Source organism: Helianthus annuus, chromosome 17, assembly GCF_002127325.2.
Source record: "Helianthus annuus cultivar XRQ/B chromosome 17, HanXRQr2.0-SUNRISE, whole genome shotgun sequence".
NCBI lineage: Eukaryota > Viridiplantae > Streptophyta > Magnoliopsida > Asterales > Asteraceae > Helianthus > Helianthus annuus.
In genome coordinates, this window is record NC_035449.2 from 175197152 (window position 1) to 175214228 (window position 17077).

The 17077-nt window shown below is 35.6% G+C and overlaps 1 long non-coding RNA gene across 8 annotated transcripts; it reads left to right on the forward strand.

Annotated features, from left to right (window-relative positions):
* Positions 1 to 1477: 1477 nt before the first annotated feature.
* On the forward strand, positions 1478 to 5711 carry LOC110923145. 8 transcript variants are annotated; one of them, XR_002583769.2, is made up of 8 exons: positions 1482 to 1704; positions 1791 to 1872; positions 1930 to 2034; positions 2108 to 2329; positions 2432 to 2590; positions 2660 to 2816; positions 4259 to 4417; positions 5278 to 5711. It is a non-coding gene; the product is annotated as an uncharacterized LOC110923145 (long non-coding RNA). The 8 variants fall into 8 exon arrangements; XR_004885580.1 differs by having other exon boundaries at positions 1978 to 2034; XR_002583765.2 differs by having other exon boundaries at positions 1484 to 1704; positions 1952 to 2034.
* Positions 5712 to 17077: the final 11366 nt, after the last annotated feature.

Genomic DNA, 17077 nt, shown 5'->3' on the forward strand with positions numbered 1-17077 from the left:
CTCCATCATTTTCGATTGTGATGCACGATTCACGTCAGAACTTTGGCAAGCGATGCACAAATCTTTTGGCTCACGGTTACACATGAGCACAACTTATCACCCTCAGAAGGATGGGCAGTCTGAGCGCACTATTCAAACTCTGGAAGACATGCTGCGGGCATGTGTAATCGATTTCGGCAACAACTGGGAAAAACACCTCCCTTTGGTGGAGTTTTCATACAATAACAGTTACCACACGAGCATTCAGGCCGCTCCCTTTGAGGCATTATACGAGCGTAAATGCCGATCACCTCTCTGTTGGACAGAGGTGGGTGATAGTCAGATCACAGGTCCAGAACTTGTAGTTGATGCTACTGAATGGATTGCACAGATATGACAACGAATGGCGGCAGCTCGTGACCGTCAGAAAAGTTACGCTGAGAAGCGCAGGAAACCATCGAGTTCCAGGTTGGGGATCGAGTGTTACTCAAAGTCTCGCCCTGGAAGGGTGTAGTTCGTTTTGGCAAACGAGGCAAGCTCAATCCGCGGTATGTCGGACCGTTCGAAATCAGAGAAAGAATAGACAAAGTGGCCTACAAACTGAACTTACCAGCAGAACTCGGTGGAGTTCACAATGTTTTCCACGTGTCGAATTTGAAGAACTGTCTGTTAGATGAGACCCTAATAGTTCCTTTGAAGGAGCTCACTATCGAAGAACAGTTACATTTCATCGAGGAACCGGTTGAAATCACGGACCAAGACATAAAGGTGCTCAAACACACCATAATACCTCTTGTTCGAGTTCGTTTGAACTCACGTCGTGGCCTAGAGTTCACCTGGAAACGAGAAGATCAAATGAAACTCAAATATCCCTAGTTGTTCGAGAACAATGCAACCACTATTGGGGCTGAAGTTTTTTGGTTTTCTCATTTAAACTAGTTTTCTCATGATCCATCCCCTGTATATATATATATATATATATATATATATATATATATATATATATATATATATATATAGGGAGGGGCTCATGCGAGAATCACCCTTATTGTGAGAACCTTGAGAACCAATATGAACACAGCCTAAAATAGCTAAAAAAACCTAACCCCCTACCCCCCCCCCCCCTCCAAAAAAAAAAAAAAACCTACCCCCCCCCCCCCCCCAAAGCTAAATGCTAAAAATTAAAACCCCCAAAAAACCTAAAAAAACCCTAACCCCCCCCCACCCCCAAGCTAAAATTTTGGTGTGTTCACATTGGTTCTCGCGGTTCTTACAATAAGAGGTAGTTCTCGCATGATGTTCTCCCTATATATATATATATATATATATATATATATATATATATATATATATATATATATATATATATCTATATCTATATGTATATATATATAATATATGAATAAGGTTTGGGACACGTGTCCTGTTATAGTGCAACCTCAGCTTGATTTTCCCGCCCAAACCTTATTAGTTTGTCAAATGAATTGCTGGTCAAGATAGGAGTTACCATTTATACTCCAATTGTTTTTGGAAAGATACCCCAATCACGTTTCCATTACTCCTAAATTACATACTCTTCTTTGATTATCTTGAAATGAAACCACCATTCGCAATCCAATTTGTCAAACAATTTCTACACGGATGAACAATTCGTTTCTAAACCCTAGGTATCCCTTTCGTCTTCCTTCAGACCGGTTCAAGCATCTGCAATCAAAATTATTCAAGGTAACTAAATCCTCTTGTGCTAATTCTTAATCCTAAAAAGCCATATGAAAACACTAATTTCGACTCCTTTCTGTTACGTCTCCAAGGATCCTTTCCAACGCTCCCGTCATCTTTCACAATGAAATCAAATCTTTGATCAAGTCTCCAATTCCAGTGTTTCTCATCCAGGTAACAAGCAATTTTTGTGTTTTGAAATATTTATGTTCATCGTTTGTTTGTTAACAGATCTAGGGTTTTTGCGTTGAAGTTTCTCCACCTCCCATGTGTTTCCAGTTATCTATCTATCTATCTATCTATCCATCTACCTGAGAGCATTCTTAGCAATTTAAGGTTTGGTACTACAATTTTTTTCACAAAATAGTTCCAGTTACTTGCCATGTTAACCTTCTTAAGTGTTATGTAGGTAATGATGTTGGATGACCGTATATAGAGCATGAGGATGCTTATCTTTTTCAAGATACCATCTGACAAAGACTACTCTGAGTTTCAATATGATTTATTTTTATTCTGTTGTGTGCTGATAAGGTTCAACATGGATAGTTTTTACATGTGTATACAAGTCATTTTTTTAATGGAGACATAGACAACTGGAACTACATACACTAATTTATTACTTTATAATCAGGTCTCATTTCACTCTTTGAACCAACTATGGTATGGAATAATAGTTAAAATATTATCACTTCATAGATTGTATTCAATTTCATCTTTTTACATCATTGTGCAGCAAGCTCGCTTTGCATGTCTTATGTCTAGCAAGTATCTCGGACATAGCTGCCTACTACATGTGGTATTACATGTGTTCCAAATGCCCAAAAATGGTTTACCCCAAGAACAATCATTTTGTGTGTGCAGACCATGATATCATACCTTATCCCAAGTACATGTAAGTAACACCAGACCCAACCACATTTAACAAAACCCCTTTACTTCTAATACTTCATTATATTAACAGGTATTGTGTTAACGCCACGATAAATGACCACACTTCAGACGATTAAGTGTATTCTTAAGTGAGGCGATGATGACTGATATTTCAAGCATAAATTGTACGCTGATGATGCACTTCTTATTGAGCATTGGTCTATAAGAGGTTTGGCCGATCTTCTTAGGTTGTTCCATTGTTTCCATCTTGTGTCTTTGCTAAAGATAAACTTCCATATACCAAGTCTTTTTGGCACTTGTGTGGGTAGAGAGGATCTTGATTAGATGGTTGCATACTTAGGTTGTAAAGCAGGCTTTTTTCCATTTCTATTTAAGGGTTGCATATGAATATCAAGTTACTCATCAAATAGTATTATATTGTGAGACTTTAAGTACAAGAAGTTATCACAATTTATGATACAACAGGGGTAGCGAGTTTGGATTTGCATTTAGAAACTGATTTGTATTATAGTGTTCTATTTCTGGGTCAGTTAATCAGTTTCATACCAGCTGCATTGAGATTATTTCTTTAATGGCATCACATAATTACCAGTTTAGGGCCACATTTAAGCTGAGTTGAACAGTTTACACTCTTTAATCGTATGTTTTTTTTACAAGTATCTTTTCCTGATATTGAGTATGTAGTTATAACATTACAAAGGTGTATCTGATGTTAATTTTCCTTGCATATATATTGGATAACCTTCAAGCGCATGTGGAGTCTATCCATATGGCTAATTGTGAGAGTTTTTTTCATGTTATTGTTATTATTAGTGTCCGTTCTGTCTTCAAATTGTGTTTCTATTTTTGTAAATGTCATATATTTTATCTTCCATATGGTAATTTTAAATTGGATTCTTTTACTTGGTGTGGTTGTTGAATTAATGTGTTTCACACTTCAGTTGGTTTTTTTATTGAACAAGTGCTTATAGATTGTGAGAAGGGGGGGTGACTGAATGAGTTAATTTGGTAAGTGGTTAAAAATAGGTTCGAGCCGATATGGTTACTTTTTTAGAGTGGTTATAAATGGCTTAGGTTGGAATGAGCTACAATAACAATATCGTTTTATCTCTTTCTTTTTCATTTTGTAAATTTTATAAATGAATAGTATGCTACTCATATTAAAAAGCCTAGCTTTTTATGATTTAAGCTAAGCTTCAATGTTTTTATGTGTATAACACTCTGTCATGGATTTTATGTGCCTTTTTTGTTAATAAAGTTATTTAAAAAAACGTAGGAAAGTGGACATCAACATCTCTTTTGATAGTGTAGGTTTTAGTTTATCAAAGACTATAAGTAGTGGTAATTCAAGCACCGTTCATTTCGACGCAAGAGCATATTTCCGGTATATCATTTAATGTTCGAGATTTTTTGCATAATTAGTTGCTTTGCTGCAGTATTCTAGCACCTACTTGGCGCCTCCCTGTTTGCTTTATGTTCTATTTCCGGTAATCATTTAATGTTCAAGATTTTCGGTATGATTAGTTGGTTTGTTGTAGTGTTCCAGCGCCTCCTCGGTGCCTCCCTGTTTGCTTTAGAATATTAATTATATTACATATAGTTAAAGCTATATTAACATATTTGTTTTAGTTGTTGATATGGATATGTTGCTGAGTTTGAAAATTCACAGGAGTTGGTTAGATGTGTGTAAAGCATAATTGCCTAAACATTTTGGCATATATAGAAGTACCGAAGGCCCTCTTGGAAGGCGATTTAAGACTTTAAGTGGTGTGCCTCGTGACAGTCAAACTTAGTGTGAACTCATAAAGAGGAGCTCATCTTTTAAGAGGTAATGCTATTCATGCATATAAACATTTCATTCACAAGTAGGGATGAGTGGTACTGAAAATACCCAGTATGGTACGGTTCGACACCAGTATGGACCTGTATTTTAAAGTAAAAACTGGTAAATACGGATACTGAAGCGGGACCGAAAACGCAAAATATCGTTACCGAATCGGTACCGAAAATCGATTTGGTTCGGGAAATTCAGTACCCGTTCCGAACCAATACCCGATACCATTTGCTCATCCCTATTCACAAATAAAGTATGGAAAAGAAGTTTATTTAGGAGCATCTTTGCTTCATCTTTTACTATAGTAATTTATAATAAAATAAAGAGTAAATTATGTTTTGGCCCCTGTGGTTATATCAATTTTACTATATTAGCCCAAAATAAGAACTTTTAACATATATGCCCCCATGGTCTCTATAACTAACCATTTTGGCCCCTAAGTCTAGAGATCATGGGGGCCAAAATGGATAGTTATAGAAACCATAGGGGGCAGATATGTTAAAAATTCTTATTTTGGGCTAATATAGTAAAAGTGATATAACCACATGGGCCAAAAACATAATTTACTCTAAAATTTGCTGCATCTTTTCCATACTTTTGATTTGAAATATGTGACTTTCTATTATGGGTTAGAATAGATCGACTTAACTCAATCAAGGAAGACATGGTTGACGGTTCAAATGGGTATATTTAAAAAGTCTACCAAAATTAAAACAGCTTAAGTAGGTACAATCAACAAAAACGAACCATGTTCACAGTTTATAAAAGTTCTTTTAAAATCTTATACTCAATTGGTCTCTGTGAAGTTTTTAGTTCTATTTTTGTATCTTATAAAAAGAAAAAATGTTGTTTAGGTGAGATTCAATATGCGCAAGGTAACTAAAGGAAATGTAACGATAAAGTCGTGTGGATCTTGGAGGGCAACCATGATTTTGAAGTGTGTGCGAGAGATATTGTTGTGCAGTTTCTGCTATCATGTAAAATATTTTCACGAAAATACTTTTATGAAAAAAATTTACTTGTGATTTGTGAAAAATAGCTTCTCCCACGCGACCTCTTCTTCACCTTCCTAGATTTATCAATGGGACGACGCTATTCACCAGATGCAGCCGGTTTCTCATCACAAGCCCTAGCGATTAAGGCAACAAATGTGATCAATTTCAGCTTTCTTTTACTTTACAAATGATTTTATCTTGAAATACGGTGACTTATTCAACTTATTACATGATTATCTTGAAATACGGTAGACTTTCTCAACTTGAATCAAATTCATATGAATCAATTGTTAGATTCTGGGGGTCTCAGTTTTCGGATTTATTATATGTTAACCAAAGAGTACCCGGAGACTCCTCGGTTGGTTAGAGACCGGTAATGGCAGTCCTCGGCCCATCGCATTTTGTCAGGAAGCCCCTACACCAAATGCGCTCAAAAGGTAATATGTAAATCATTCAAATTTAATGAGATTATTAAAGTAAAATACCGACACGCTATATATATCTGGTACACCTTCTAAAACTTTTGTACATGAATTACTTTTGTACTTCTTGTCCCCATCTGATGAATAATAATTGATTAATTGACCAAGGAACCAAGCCACATTAGCTGGCCCATTACTGTTGCAGCTGTGTTGTGTAGTTTTTGTCATTTTGGTCCAGCAACAGGCCATGTTTTCTGGCCTGTTTAAACAACCCACAACTATTTAAATGATATTGATAAGTAGGACTAAAGTGTGTTAACAGGCTGATAGCAGTTAATATGTCAGTTGTTTAATTTATCAGTGTTAAATGATTCAACTGGTAGTCGAAAAACCCAAAGTTTTATCTGAATCAAATTCGAATAACGAATTCAAATTTTGGTCAATTGCATCAGTTTTGAGTTATATATATTTGTGTTCATATTCTGTCACTTCACATGGACCGGCCCGCGAAGTTCGCGGGTGAGTGATGCTCATTTAATAGTGCACTTTTATAATTTTGTGATTATGATAAAATTTGTGTTCATATAAAGTTATTTTACTTCAGATGATGAGAGGAAATATGTTATTAAATTAAACAGTCGGTGTGATCAAAAAAATTTATGGGCAATAGGCCCCTTTGGCTATTCATCCATCATGGCGTGTCTTCTTAGGCGTATGGGTTTCGAAAACATTCTTATACAGAGATCTCATTATGAATTAAAAGGGATTTAGCTTTACATGGAAACTTTGCATACATATGGAGACAAAGTTGAATACTTATGAAACCGAACTAAAAATTTGTGGTGGAGAAGGGAATGAAGATACTTTAGAGGTTCAAAGTGTTATTTATGTACTTTTTTGAATATTTCAGTTTGTTTGACGTGGTTGTTTGATCTTTATATATTTTTTTATATATGAATAAATCTGTTCTTTTTTTAACCAATATTTTTTTCCTTTTACCTTATCAACTTATTATTTTTCGTGTAAGGATTTATCACACTTATCAGAGTACTAAGTTTGACATTAATCGATGAGTCTTAATAAAAGAAAAAAGAAAACAAAATACATATAATTTCCTAAAACACGTAGTTTATAATATGTTTATGAATTTTATTCGTTGAAAATTCAAGTAAAAGCGTAATATAGTATAATTTAAAAACAAACAATATAACATTTTGTATGGGTTTACCAAACAATTTTATACTGAGATCTCATTAAGAATTAAAAGGTTATTAGCTTTACAAGAAAACTATGAATACACATGGTGACAAAGTTAGGATACTGATAAAACGGAACAAATAAATTATTGTGGTAAGGGAAAGAAAATACTAATAAGTTTGAAAATGTTGTTTCTGTACTTTTTATTATTGAAAACTAAATTTTTCTAACCCGGAATGTTCCCGGGTGATAGCCTAGAATATATATATATATATGTTGAATAGTTCAAATGATAAGAAAAATTTTATAAAAATAAAAAGAATAAGTTTTAAACCAATAGCAAATATTATTTTGTTTCAAAGTTGACGTGCTATTTTTTCGTATTATCATATCCACATTTATCACAACTGAAAAATTAACGTTTTAATTTAGGCGATATTTGTGAACATACATAATAGATGATATTCACTTGTGTATATAAATATCGTTGTATCTTCATTTTAATAATACAAACATTTTTCACTCATCTTTATATTTAGTAGGGGTAATATAATTGAAACATCATATAATGGCGAGACTTGTGAAATTACATGTGAAGGTGTTCTATATAAGCTTTCTATTGTTATTGGTTTGTCATCGATGTAAGTTCTACACGTATATCGAATTTGTCATGTTATTTTTTTTAATATAGACCCTAATTAATACTATATTTTTGGGTCTATAGGTCTTGAAAGAAATAAAAACAGTTATATGGGAGCATTTGGGGCTCCACCACCAAATTGTGTTCCAACTTGTGTTCTAGCAAAAACTACTAACGGGTATTGTTGTTGCGGTGAATGCTTCGCTCGTGAAAAAATATGTAAACGTTCATGTAAAAAGAAAAAAAGTTGTTGTTAGGTAGAGACATAATTAATGTTATCCAAAATTAATAACATATATATTTAGACCAAGGATATTGTATTGGATGGTGATAATGTTATTATGGTTACATAAGAAGGTGTCTATATATCACGCCCCATAACAAATCTAGTATTATACATATTATACATATTAATATAAAGTGGGCATGAATAGTGATTAATTTTTTCATGTATTTCTTTTAATTTTTAAATATAATAATATTATTAATCAGTAAATAGTAATCTTATTATTTTTTCTAATAACTTATGTTCTATGTTTGTGTTTTTTCTACATCACGGTATAAATTTTATTGAAAAACAGATACTTTGCAGCTATCGTAGCAAACCGAACAATATATGCTACGCTACCGGTAATTATTTATATTGTTTAGTGTACCAAACAACATTAGTACTTGTACCTGTATTCATTTTTATTTTGTCATTCTGGTAACGGATTTTTTGCGCTAGCCATAGTGAACCAAATCGAAACTAACCAAACAATATCGGTATCTATTTTTATTATTTTTGTTTTCGATGATGCTGGCACCTTATCACTATCATATCCTATTGAACACTGATACCTATATTCATTTTTATGCTTTCCGGTTTTGATAATTTTTCATTTAACAACTTTGTTTGAGATCATTAATTAATATGGGTACCAATGTGTGATGATTTAAACCAGTAGAAACCATTCAAAAAATATTGGTGCTAGCATCGGTGTTCATTTTAATAGTTTTCGGCCCATATGAAACACGTGCTTATTTCTATAACGAGTGCATGTGTTGTAACAGTACTATCACGAACCATGTTAATACCATAACGTGAAAGAAGGGAATTTTTTGCATAAGTAGGTGCTTTGAACCACAAAAGAGTGTTATTAGGGGGGTTTGAATTATCTTTTCATATTTAGGTAAGTTGTGAAACCAAACTGAGACCTTCAATAACTTTTCTGCACAAGATCAGACTTTCTGCAAAAAGCTGCAACAAATGTTTAAGATCCCTAAATGATACAGCGACCTTGTGAAGGTCGCTGTTTGAAGTACCAACCTTAAGAAGGTCTCAGTTTCATGTACCAACCTTTAAGAAGGTCTCAGTTTCATGTACCAACCTTTAAGAAGGTCTCAGTTTCATGTACCAAGCTTTGTGATGGTCTCTGTTTGGTGTCACAATGTTATATAAAGTCTCTGTTTGGTGTCACAATGTTATATAAAGTCTCTGAATCATGTTACGATGTTATTAAAAATACTTTTTAATAATACATCTCTTAATTCACTATGGTAGGGGTATTTATAGTGGGTGAAAATTGATTTAAAAATACTTTTTCTTTTTGAGAAAAATGCTTATTACTTTAACATTGTCAAATTCCTTTATACCCTTAATGATAAATAAATATAAATACATTATTATTGTGTTAGTTTATGTGTTTTTTTAGCATCAGTTTACTTTGAAAAATAAAATAATAATAAAATATATTGCACAAATAACAAAAACAAAAACAACAATATATTTATTTCACAATGTATTACACAATATATTTATTTCACAAAGTATTACACTCTATGGGTCATTCGGTGGTGGTGGAAAAAGTATTTTTAATAACATCGTAACATGATTCAGAGACTTTATATAACATTGTGACACCAAACAGAGACTTTATATAACATTGTGACACCAAACAGAGACCTTCACAAAGCTTGGTACATGAAACAGAGACCTTCACAAAGCTTGGTACATGAAACTGAGACCTTCTTAAAGGTTGGTACATGAAACTGAGACCTTCTTAAAGGTTGGTACATGAAACTGAGACCTTCTTAATGGTTGGTACTTCAAACAGCGACCTTCACAAGGTCGCTGTATCATTCAGGGATCTTAAACATTTGTTGCAGCTTTTTGCAGAAAGTCTGATCTTGTGCAGAAAAGTTATTGAAGGTCTCAGTTTGGTTTCACAACTTACCTAAATATGAAAAGATAATTCAAACCCACCTAATAACACTCTTTGGTGGTTCAAACCACCTATTTATGCAAAAAATTCACCTTTGAATTTTCACCTATTTTTAAATCAATTTTCACCCACTATAAATACCCCTACCGTAGTGAATGAAGAGATGTATTATTAAAAAGTATTTTTAATAACATCGTAACATGATTCAGAGACTTTATATAACATTGTGACACCAAACAGAGACTTTATATAACATTGTGACACCAAACAGAGACCTTCACAAAGCTTGGTACATGAAACAGAGACCTTCACAAAGCTTGGTACATGAAACTAAGACCTTCTTAAAGGTTGGTACATGAAACTGAGACCTTCTTAAAGGTTGGTACATGAAACTGAGACCTTCTTAATGGTTGGTACTTCAAACAGCGACCTTCACAAGGTCGCTGTATCATTCAGGGATCTTAAACATTTGTTGCAGCTTTTTGCAGAAAGTCTGATCTTGTGCAGAAAAGTTATTGAAGGTCTCAGTTTGGTTTCACAACTTACCTAAATATGAAAAGATAATTCAAACCCACCTAATAACACTCTTTGGTGGTTCAAACCACCTATTTATGCAAAAAAATCGAAAGAAGGTTGGCTGGAGACGTGGTGTGATCAGAGAAGAAGACCGGAGGTGATTGGAGAGAACAGTGGTCGGTGACGGAGAGAAACAGGGAAGATGATAGGTGGGTGTTCATGTCACCGGAGAGTTGGAGTCGCCGGAGAAGAAGGTTGCTTGTGATGGATGTCGGAATGGTGGAGATGAGACGATGAATGAAGTGACGATAAACTGAGATAATGATGAAGATGTTTCGGAGAACTGTGGAGATGATTGATGTATGTTGAAATCTCCTTTAGTCGGAATCAGATGATGAACAGTTAACCTTGGTGGTTTCGACTCTCCAATTCAAAAATAGTTACTCGAAATCCGAGTCGAAACCTATTATTTTGGGAAGATGGGAGTCGAAACCGTTGAGAGATGGGACTCGAGAACTGTGGAGAACTCCTTTGCACGTGATATGTGATATGACTCGAGACAGTGGAGGTTGCGACTCGATATAAGAGGACTCGAAACCAGATGATGTTGTGATGCAGGAGGATTGTTTCGACTCGGGAGAATACAACTCGAAACCTTTTGGAATGTTGACTAGAAACCTTTATAGAAATCCCTCGGTGTCGAAATCAGAACTCCAAAACACTCGGACTCGAAACCGTCAAGTTGTGTCGAAACCTTGAGTCGAAACCTGTTGTGAAGTTGTGTCGAAACCTGTTTAGTCGGAAACCTGTAGAAACGAAAACAGAGGAGAAGACGAACGATGACGATGATAAATCAGATTGAAGTTGTTTGTCTTTGTTTCTATCTCAAATCAATGATTGTTTAAGATACCGAAGATAATGTTACGAAGAAACGGAATGGTAATGTTGTATAGATGAAACAGAAAGTAGAAGGTGGTGATGTGAAAGATAACGAAGATTGCAGGTTGTTCAATACGGTGATCAGAGATGGTGAACGATGATGGACAGTGAACTATCGAAATCAAAGAGATGACTCGAAACCATAGAGGTGGTGCGAGTCCAAATCGTGGAGAATGATAACGGTGGTTTCGACTCGGAATCAGGAAATGGTGTTGAAAAACAAATCTCGACCACAGCTGTATGTTAAATATGATATGGAAAGTGTCAACTTTTTTTCATAAATTTCGCCACCAGAATGTCAAATTGTCAAAGAGATCTCCGAAAATTTTGTAACTCTTTTTAAATTAAGATATTTTAAAAAATTTAAGAGTAAACTACCTTTTCGGTCCCTGAGGTTTGGTCACTTTTGCCACTTTAATCCAAAATTCAAATCTTTTGCATCTGGGTCCCTGTGGTTTCAGTTTTATTGCCATTTTAGTCTAAAAGTGAAATCATGTCATATTTGTCTTATAAAATCTTGTTATTTTATCATTTTCCTTAAGGGCAAAATGGTCATTTTGATTAGATAGCAGGATGGTTAGGAAAAATTGCCATTTTCCTCAGGGGCAAAATGGTCAGGAAAAAGACAAAATAGCAAGATTTTATAAGACAAATATGACGTGATTTCACTTTTGGACCAAAATGGCAATAAAACGAAAACCACAGGGACCCAGATGCAAAAGGTTTGAGTTTTGGACTAAAGTGGCAAAAGTGACCAAACCTCAAGGACCAAAATGGTAGTTTACTCAAAATTTAAAAGTAATCCTTTTAACAACCTTTTCGAAAATTAAAACACCAAAATATATTTATTTTTTTTATAAAATTTGGATAAACACTATGAAGAACGCCAAGAACACAATGAACAAAACTTTCAAATCTTGAATATTTGGTATCAAACCAAGCCTAAAATAGGTTCTAAAGGCTCTGATATCAATTGTAAGTCCCGAAATCGGATCTTTTAATGATATCAAACAATCTATTGATTGTGCGGAATCCAATCAATAGATGATTCATGAAAAACACAAAAATACGAAGAACACAATACCGAATCACTTTCAATACTTACACATGTTCTATTACTAGAATAAGCAAAACGTTTGGCACAAGTATCATACACCACAATCGCCTCTCCCTGACTCTATAGGAAATTCTGAAACAATGAGGCTCAAACCCTAAAACAAGTTGAAAGCTTTACTTAGGGGCTGTTTGGCAACATCTGAATGGTTAAGTGCTGAATCAGTAAGAGGTTTGAACCATTAAGAGTATGTATAAAGTTTAATCGTTCAGAGGAAAATTTCTAAACAATTCAGATTAGAGGTCTTAACCATTCACACTTTGTATAAATGTTAACCATTCAGAGGAAAATGTCTGAACGATTCAGACATTTGCTTGTTTAAACAAACAGTCTGAACTATTAAGTGCTGAACCAGTAAGAGGTCTGAACCATTAAGAGCCTCATTAATGTGGGTCCCTGCAATCCCGAATGGATCGTAACAGGACTGCTAATCTATCAAGGGTGCGGAATCCCCTTGATAAACCTTCGAACCAGAAACAAGAATATTAGACGAAGAACACAAACGCAATTCAATCAATCTGGTCTTCTATTGATTATCCAACATAAATGTTTACAATCAATTCAAGACCACTCGAAATCTCCTAGCCACTCTCTATAGATTTTGAACTCTCTCCCTCTCTCTATTTTCTCTAACTGGCTAACCTCAACCCTAATGCATCATGCTGTTTATATACTACAGCCATGTTTGCATACTGGGCTTTGGTCTGGGCTTGGCCATTCTCCTAGCCCATTACAATAATTAACTTACTAACCATATGCTAAGCCCATTACAAAATATCCAAAGACTAAATAATCAAACTATTAAGTTGTTGTCACAGAATATGCACTAACAATTAAGAGGTAAACAAACAACCCCTTACTCAGGTCCACTTCCTTACATGGGCTCCCCTTGGGCTTGCTCGGCCCACATGGCCTAAAGCTTTGCCTAAGTGACCCATAGAGGTCCAAAACCTAATACAAACTAATCCGATAAGGCCCAGTTCGTAACCATAGCCCGTTGTGTTAATTTGATGTGTCAGTCTCACACTTTAGGGCCTAACAACTTTTTCATGTCCATCAACCAATAGTTCTTTTTTAGGTCTTGGTATATCTTGTCTCCACCGGGATGTACTGGGTATTTTGAGTTATCTGATTCTTCAAGAATCAGCTCTCTGAGTCCTCCATGGATGGGAACCCAGATTCTATCATTCAGTATTAGGATTCCATCCTTTCCAGGCGTCAACTGTTCTACAGTTCTACCGAATCCTTTAGTCTGAGCATTCGCCACTAGAAGGGCTTGCTTCTGGGCCTCTTGTAGCTTTTCAGTCAAGCTAGTACGTAGCTCAATTCTTTTTGCATTAACCCTAATTGGTTTAATCCTTTCTTTGCGACTTAGATCGTCCGCAACGACATTTACCTTACCGGGATGGTAACGAATCTCATATTCGTAATCATTTAGAGTTTCCATCCATCGGCGTTGTCGCATGTTAAGATCTTTTCTATTAAAAAAATGTTGAAGACTTTTATGGTACGTGTATATAATACACTTTGTGCCATACAAGTAATGTCTACACAACTTTAATGCAAAACACAACCGCACCTAGTTCTAAATCATGGGTGGTGTAATTCTTTTCATGTACCTTAAGTTGTCGTGATGCATAGGCAATCACTTTGCCTCTTTGCATAAGCACGCAACCCACTCTAGAGTGCGAAGCATTACAGTACACGATGAAGTCTTCGATCCCCTCAGGTTAGGGTAAGACAGGAGCATTGCTCAGTTTCTTCTTTAGAATCTCAAAGGATTCTTTCTACTTAGGACCCTAGTCAAATTTTACATTCTTACGGGTCAAAGCAGTCAAAGGAGTGGCAATTCGAGAGAAGTTCTCAATGAACCTTCTATAGTAGCAAGCTAATCCTATGAAACTGCGGATTTGTGAAGGGGTTTGGGGTGCCTCCCAATTTATGATAGCTTCAATCTTGGCGGGATAAACTTGGATACCACGCTCGCTAATACGCGTCCTAAGAATTGGACTTCGCGGAGCTAAAACTCGCATTTGGAGAACTTATCATAGAGCTTCTCCTATTACAACACACCAAGTATACATCAAAGATGTTTCTCATGATAATCCTTGTTGCGTAAGTAGATAAGTACGTCGTCTATGATGAAAATGAGAAACTTATCTAAGTACGGCTTGCAGACTCTATTCATGAGATCCACGAATGCTGCAGGTGCGTTCGTGAGCCCAAAGGCATCACGAGAAATTCATAGTGGTCGTATCTAGTTTGAAACACAGTATTTGGAACATCTTCACTTCGGACTTTCAATTGGTGATAACCAGATCTCAAACCAATCTTTGAAAAGTATCTAGCTCCTTGCAACTGATCAAACAGATCATCGATCCTTGGCAAAGGATATCGATTCTTACTCATGCTCTTGTTTAGTTCACAGTAGTCGATGCACATTCGCATCTTTCTTTTTGACAAAGAGAATAAGAGCTCCCCAGGGTGAGGAACTCGATTGAATAAAGCCTTTCTCTAAAAGCTCTTCCAGTTGTGCCTTCAGCTCTTTCATCTCAGTGGGTGCCAAATGGTAATGAGCTCTAGCTATAGGGGATGATCCAAGAAAAATTTCGAGTCTAAACTCGACTTGCCTGTCCGAGGGCAGACCGGGTAACTCTTCAGGGAAAACATCAATATACTCCGAGATGATTGGAATGTCTTCAATCTTTAACTTTGGTTCGTCAATAGTCACCTGTGCCATGTAAATGACACATCCTCTTTTCAAGCACTTGGATGCCTTAAGTAGAGACACTTTCTCGGGCAATCCATAGTGTTGATCTCCACGAATAGTGATCATATCACCAGATGGGGATTTAATTTCGATAAGTTTCTTATCCCAGGCAATGCGGGTGGGACACCTGTGTCACTGTGACCATCAAAAAATACCAAATCAATGAAATATTATGTTTCATACTTGGGATTTGGGAAAATATGTGTATCATTTGCACATATCAATTCTTGTTCGATTTCGGGCTTTAAATCGCTTTCTGGAAGGTTATACGCGATCTGATGCATAAATATAACCAGTTTAATGCAACAAACACTCCGAAATAGTGACATAGGCTTAACATACCTTAAATAACCTTTACAGAAATTATAAATAAGTTTTGGAAGGTTTGGTGTGCCGAAATCAAGTTAATTCGCTTACAGTGACTAAAATTGATAAACTGCGAAAGTATGCCGATTCGTATTGTAACGGACATTTCGGAACTTGATCATAAGTTAAATATACCCTAAATATCCATTACATAGATTACAAATAGGCTTTGAGGGGTTCGGTATGCTAAAATAAACTTATTTGATCAATAGAGACTAAAAGGGTCAAAAGTGCATAAGTTTGCATTTTCGCACATATCTCACGTCCTGAATACATCCGGACATCCAAAAATTTATGTAAGTATTAAAATATTTTATTTTAGTGTTTGGCATAAGAAAAATTCCATTCGTCGCGTAATTTGGATCGTTTTTGTGTTCATTACGATTTCCATCGTAATTAACCGAACAACACAACCGTACGACCAAACGAACCGACATTCGAGATCTTTTTGAACATATTTTAAGTTCCCTATACTTTAAGTTTATTTTAGAGCCTTGAAATGGGGTTAACGGGGCATAAAAGTGCAAAAAAAAAAATCAAGTTTTACAAGTGAGGGGAGCATTTTTGAAATTTCTGGCAAATACATTGAACTTGGTCCACTTTTGAGATTTGATGGATTTAACCCATGGTTTTGCAATACCATGGGCTAATATTCAATGGTTTTTATTATACCATGGACTCTTTCAAGGGGCTCCCATGGTTTTACAAAACCATGGGCACATGTGTACGGTTAAGATTAAAGCACGTTATTCGACGAACGATCTTAACGGTTCCATGAAATCTATAAATACCCCTCCATTCTCATTTGCAAAACCCACATTTGAATCTGATTTTGGCCCTCTAAGTTGGAGTTCATACATAATACCTGAGGGTAAATCGGATCAAATCTTGCGGGGACCTTCTGTAAGTATTCTTTGGTGTTTTTCTTTCGTTTTAGCGTTAAAGTTAAACTGTGTTTGACTTTCTGCATTGACCAGTTTATGGTCAATGCGAAGTTCGTTTGAACTTCAAAACGTGAGCGTAATCACGATGGTTATAGTCCCTAGTGATTATACCTACTGATTACCACGTTATCTTGGCTCAGTGACGAGTCGTAGTTTCAGCCAAAATGCGTACTCTTGCGTATTTTGTAACCAAACTACTTTTGGGTATCAAGACCCTTTGTCTTGATACCAAACCTGTTTTAAACTTTCTTAAACATGTTTTAACATGTTTAACTCGTCGCTTTTAGAATTGTGCTTGTCTAGGGTCGTAAAGGTAAGCGATCTAAACAATCGCTTATGCTTTCGAACCCGACGCATTTGGTCGATCATTAGGATCCGAACAAACACTTTAGGTGACCATAGTTGTATAGGGAATAACCTTCTGAGGTTATACCTTATGGTAACTTCGTTTAAGCAGTTGTATGATTGGTAGTTTCTATGCCTTAGGAAAATTACCAAAATACCCTTTTTGCGCCAAAATTCATTTTAAGCATAAGTAACACAACTT